Raw genomic sequence first — 6,265 nt, forward strand, 5'->3', positions numbered from 1 at the left:
CTGGGTTCAAGGGTTTGCAGGAAAGAACAGTTTGAATTTTCAGGTTTTGCTTCATTTTGAACTGTAAATGTGGATGAAAATAAAAATGTAAATCAGATTCTGTTTGTGCTACCTGATTGAACCTTGACATACACAAACAATTCTCAGTGCTCATTCTGTGGTCATTACATGGTTGAAGTACTTCTAATCAGAAACACACAGTAACAGCTTTTATGAACTCACATTAGATGTTAGCAGGAGAATCCAAATATACTAAAAGAGTTGCAATAATTTTTTAATTGTATTGCTTTGATTCATGGCAGACTTCACATTTTCACTAAACCTACTTTGTTGCCCAATTTGGGACTCCTAATATCAATAATTTGCACAATGGACAGTTTGAATTTTTCAGTTTCACTTTGTTTTTCACTATAGAGATTCATGGAAACACAGATACAAATCAAACTGCATTTGTGCTAGATACTCCATACTTCATAAACATAATATGTTCTTAGTTTTCACTTAATGTTATCTTCCTGTTAAAAGTAGCTCTAAGAAGAGGTGTGCTGGAACAGATTTATTTATCAGTGAATTAAGAACTAGCAAGAAAATTCACACATACTGAAAGAGGTGCAACAATATTTTCATTGGATTTCTTTGATACTCAGTTCATTTCTTTCCTGAACAAACAGCTTCTCCAAGTTTGGTTCTCCTAGGTTTAAAGGTTTGCAGACAGGAACAGTTTAAAATTTTAGGTTTCTCTTCATTTTACACTGTACAGCTGGATGAAAATAGGTTTGCAAATCAAATAGCATTAGTGCTAGCTTCTTGAAACATGATATTCAGCAGGATTGTCCTCTCACTAAAGATACTTTGTTCTCCTAGTTGAAATCACCTAGATTCAAGGGTTTGCAGACAGGAACAGTTTAAATTTTCAAGTTTCACTTAATTTTGTTCAATAGAGGTGGATGAAAAAAGAGCTGAAAATCAAACACAGTTTATGCTAGTTGCTTGAACCTCCATGTACACAATCAGTTCACAGTGCTTACTCTGTGGTTTGTTCTTCTTTGAAGTATTTCTAAGGAGAAGCTTTTACTAAGTCACTTCAGGAGCTACTAAGAAAACTTAAATGTACTAAAAAAGCTTCAAATATTTTCTCATTGGATTTATTGATACTTAGCATAGTTAGTCCGTTCACTGAACCCTCTTTTTAAGCCAAGTTTGGTACTTCCAGTTTGAATTTTCATGTTTCACTTTGGTTTGTATTATAGAAGTGAATGAAAGTAGAGCTACAAATCAAATAAATTTTGTTCTAGATGCTTTAAACTTCACACACTCTATCAGCTTTAAGGGCTCACTCTTTGGATTAGTCCTGGTCAAATTAGGTCTCAGCAGGGACATGCATGAACAGCTATTCCTCTCAGCAATTTAGGAACAACCATTTACGAAAAAAGTGTCAAATTTTTTTTTGTTGAATTTCTGTGACTCTTTGCCAGATTTATTCTTTCACTGAACCAACATTTTCTCCCAGTTGTGTTCTTCTAGTTTCAAGGGTTTGCACTCAGGAACACTTTGAATTTTTAGGTTTCACTTTATTTTGCTCTATACAGGTTGATAAAAATAGAGCAGTGAATCCAACATGGTTGGTTCTACTTGCTTGAAATTTGACATACATAATAACTTCTAAGTACTGATTCTGTGTTTCTTTTTCCTGTTTGAACTAATACTAAGCAGAAATTCGCAGGAACAGTTTTTTCTAAGTTGCCTTAAAAGCCAGGAGAAAAATCCCAACTTATTTACAGAGCTCATACAATATTTTCCTTAAATTTAGTTGATACTCAGCAGTGTTCAATATTTTACTAGATCCACTTAGTAGGTCAAGTTTGAGACTCCTATGTTGAACGGTTTGCACACAGGAACAATTTGAATTTTCAGAATTCAGTTTGTTTTGCACTGTAGAGATGGATGGAAATAGAATTGCAAATCAAACACAGTTTGTGATAGCTACTTGAAGCTTGAAATACACAATCAGTTTTCTGTACTGACTTTGTGTATGGATCCTGAATGAAGTACATTTCAGCAGAAGAATGCAGGAACAGATTTTAATAACTCACCTTAGAAGCTAGAAGTAGAATCTCAACATATGGAAAGACCTGAAAAAAAATTTTGTTGGATTTTTTTGATATACGGCAGGGTTCAATATTGTAGCACAAGTTTGGGAATTTTAGGTTCAACAATTTACACACAGGAACAGATTGAATTTTCATGTTTCATTTTGTTTTGCTCTATCCTCAATGATGAAAATAGCACTGCAAATCAAATATGGTTTGTGCTAGCTGCTGAAAACTTGATATACACAATCATTTCAGAGTGTTCACTGTGCAGTTTGTTCCTGGTGGAAGTGCATCTAAGCAGAAGCATGCAGAAAATCTTTTACTAAGTCACTTTAGGAGGAAGCAGAAAAATTCCAATATACTGAAAGAGCTGCAACTATTTATTCATTGGATTACTTTGATAAAAGGTAGGGCTCACATTTTCACTTTATCCACTTTGTATCCCAAATTTGGGACTCCTAGAATCAATGGTTTGCACATATGCACAGTTTGACATTTCTAGTGTAACTTTGATTTACACTATGAAGATGGATGAAAATAGAGCTACACATCAAAAAATATTTGATGTGTAGCTTGAAACTTCACAAACATAATCAGGTTTAAGTGTGGACTCTGTGGTTTATTCCTAATCTAATTAATTCTAAGCACAAGCATGCAGAAACCACTTTCAATATAAGCGCTTTAGGAGATAGCAGAAAAAAAAAATACATATGCTAAAAGAGCTGCAAAATTATTTTTGTTGGGTTTCTGTAATTCTTGGCAGGATTCATCCTTTCATTAAACACACTGTGACTATGTTCTCCAAGTTTGGTTCTCATATATTCAAGGGTTTGCAGACACAAATCTTTTTTTTTTTTTTTAATTTTATGCTTTACTTCATTTTGTACTAATACGGGTGGATGAAAAAAGAGCTGCAAATCAACACCATTTTTGCTGGTTTCTTGTAACTTAACATACTCAATCAGATCTCAATGCTCACTCTGTGGTTTGTACCTGCTCAGAATAATTCTAAACAGAAGCATGCAGGAATAGCTTTCTGTAACTCACTTAAGGAGTTGGGAGGAGAATCCTAGTATACTGAAAAAGCTTCCACAATTTTTTTTGATAGATTTCATGAATACTAGCCAGGGTTCACCCGTTCACTATACACACTTTGTACCCCAAGTTTGGGACTCCTAGGTTCAATACTTTGCACACACGAACAGTTTGTATTTTCAGGTTTCACTTTGTTTTGCACTGTAGAGATGGATTTAAATAGAGCTACAAATAAATTGTGGTTTGTTCTAGATGCTTGAAATTTCACATACACAATCAGTTCTAAGAGACCATTCTGTGATTCTTTCCTGGTAAAATTAGCTCTTAGCACCAGATTGCAGAAACAGGTTTCTCTATCAGCAATTTAGGAGCTAGCAAAAAAATTTCCATGTAATGAGAGAAATGCAAATATTTTTTCATTGGGTCTCTTTGGTACTCCAAAGGTTCATCCCCTCTCTAAGGCCACTTTGTCTTCCAAATTTGGTCTCCTAGATTCATCAGTTTTCCAACAGGCAAAGTTTGAATTTTCATGTGTCACATTGATTTGCACTACATGGGTGCTTTAAGATATAGCTGCAAATCAAACATGGTTGGTGCTATCTGCTTGAAACTTGACATTCACCCTCAGTACTTGTGCTCACTCTTTTGATTTTTTATGGATGAAGTACTTCTAACAGAAGCATGAATAAAAAGCTTTTACTAACTTGCTTTAGGAGCTGGAAGGGGAATCTGAATATACTGAACAAGCTTCAAAAGTTTTTTCATTGGCTTACTTTGATACTCAGAAGGCCTCACCTGTTCACTAATGCCCATTATACCCCATGTTTGGGACATCTAAATTCAACAATTTGCACACAGGATCACTTTGAATTTTAAGGTTTAACTTTGTTATGCCCTATATAGGTGGATGAAAAGAGAGCTACAAATCAAACACGGTTTCTGGTAGATGCTTGAAATTTCACACACACAATTAGTTATAAGTGATAACTCTGTGGTTTGTTCCTGGTCAAAGTAGGTATCAGCAGAGGCATACAAGAACAGCTTTCTTTTTCCATCCTTTAGGTTCTAGTACAAAAATTCTCATGTTCTGAAATTGCTGCAATCACTTTTTCATTGAATCACTTTAATACTCTGAAAGATTCAGACATTTTCCTTTCATACTTTGTTGTCCAAGTTTGGTTCTCCAAAATTAATTGGTTTGCAGACTGTAGCAAACTAAAATTTCAGGTTTTATTTCATTTTTCACTATACAGGTGGATGAATATAGTGCTGCAAATCAAACATGTGTTGTGAGAGCTGCTTGAAACATGACATACACAATCAGTTATTAGTGCTCACTCTGAGATTTGTGCCTCTTTGAAGTAGTTCTAAATGGAAGCACACAGGAACTGCTTTCACTAACTCACTTTAGGAGCTGGTAGGCAAATCCTAATATACTGAAAGAGCTTCAACAATTTTTTTCATTGGATTTCATTGATACAAGGAGGGGTTAACCCTTTCACTATATCCACTTTCTAACCCCAGTTTTTGACTCCTATATTCAATGTTATGCACACATAAATAGTTTGAATTTTCAGGTTTCATTTTGTTTTGAATAATAGAGATGGAAATACAGCTACAAATGAAACACTGTTTTTTTTTTTTTCTCGATGCTTAAAACTTCACACACACTATCAGTTCTAAGTTGTCACTCTGTGGTTCTTTTCAGTAAAAAGGAGCTCTTAGCACTGCAATGCAGAAACAGTTTTCTCTATTAGCACTTTAGGAGCTAGAAGAAAAAAATACAATGTACTGAAAGTGCTGCAAATTTTTTCATTGTATTTCATTGATACCCAGTAAGACTCACACTTTCACTCAACAAATATTGTTGTCTAAGTTTGGTTCTCATAGATTCAACATGTTGCAGACAGAAAGTATCTTAATTTTCAAGTTTCACTACATATTGCACTGAACAGGTGGATGAAAATAGAGCTGCAAATCAAATATGGTTTGTTCTATTTGCCTGAAACTCGACATATACAATCAGTTCTCAGAGCTCATTCTCTTACTTGATCCTGGTTGAAATATTTCCAAAGAGAGGCTCACTCTATGGTTTGTTTCTGGTCAAATTGGCACTAAGCAGAGGCACAAAAGAAAAACTTTCTCTATCCATGCTTTAGGACTTAGCTGAAAAAAATCACATGTACTAAAATAGCTGCAAATTTTTTTGTTGGAATTCTTTGATACTTGGCAAGATTCATCCATTCTCTACACACATGTTATTCTCCAAGTTGGGTTGTATTAGATTCAATTGTTTACAGACAGGAAGTGTTTGAAATTTCAGGAATGGTTGTGCTACCTGATTAAACATTCCATACACAATCAGTCCTAATTACACACTCTGGTTGTTCCAGGTTGAAGTAGTCCTAAGTGGTAGCATGCAGGAACAATTTTTACTAATTCGTTTCATGAGCTGGATGAAAAATCCCAGTATACTTAAAGGGCTTCAACTTTTTTTATTTGATTGCTTTGATACTAGTCTGGGTTCACCCTTCCCTATGCCCACTTTGTACTGCAAGTTTATATCTCTTAGAATCAAAGTTTTTCACACCTGAACAATAGAGATGGATGAAAATACAACAATAATTAAAACGTTTTTTAGAATCTTCAAACTTCACACACACTATCAGTTCTAAGTTGTCACTCTGTGGTTCTTTTCAGATAAAAGTAGCTCTTAGCACAGGAATGCAGAAACAGATTTCTCTAACATCACTTACGGAGATAGCAAAAAAAAAAGTTCAATGTTCTGAAAGTGCTGCAATTTTTTTTCCATTGGATTTCTTTAATACAAAGTACTATTCATCCTTTCAGTAAATAAACATTGTTGTCCAAGTTTGGTTCTTAGAATTTTAAGGTTTCACTTTGTTTTGCACTATAGAGATGGAGGGAAATAGAACTACAAATCAAACAAGTTTTTGTTTTCTATATGCTTGTAACTTCACACACACAATAATTTCTAAGTGCACACTATGTGGTCCTTTCCTGGTAAAAGTAACACTTAGCACAGGAACACAAGAACAGATTTCTGTATCAGTGCTTTAGAAAAATTCCCATTTAATGAAAGAGCTACATATATATATATATATATATATATATTT

This window comes from Marmota marmota, unplaced genomic scaffold (genome assembly GCF_001458135.2).
Source record: "Marmota marmota marmota unplaced genomic scaffold, marMar, whole genome shotgun sequence".
Taxonomy (NCBI): Eukaryota; Metazoa; Chordata; class Mammalia; order Rodentia; family Sciuridae; genus Marmota; species Marmota marmota.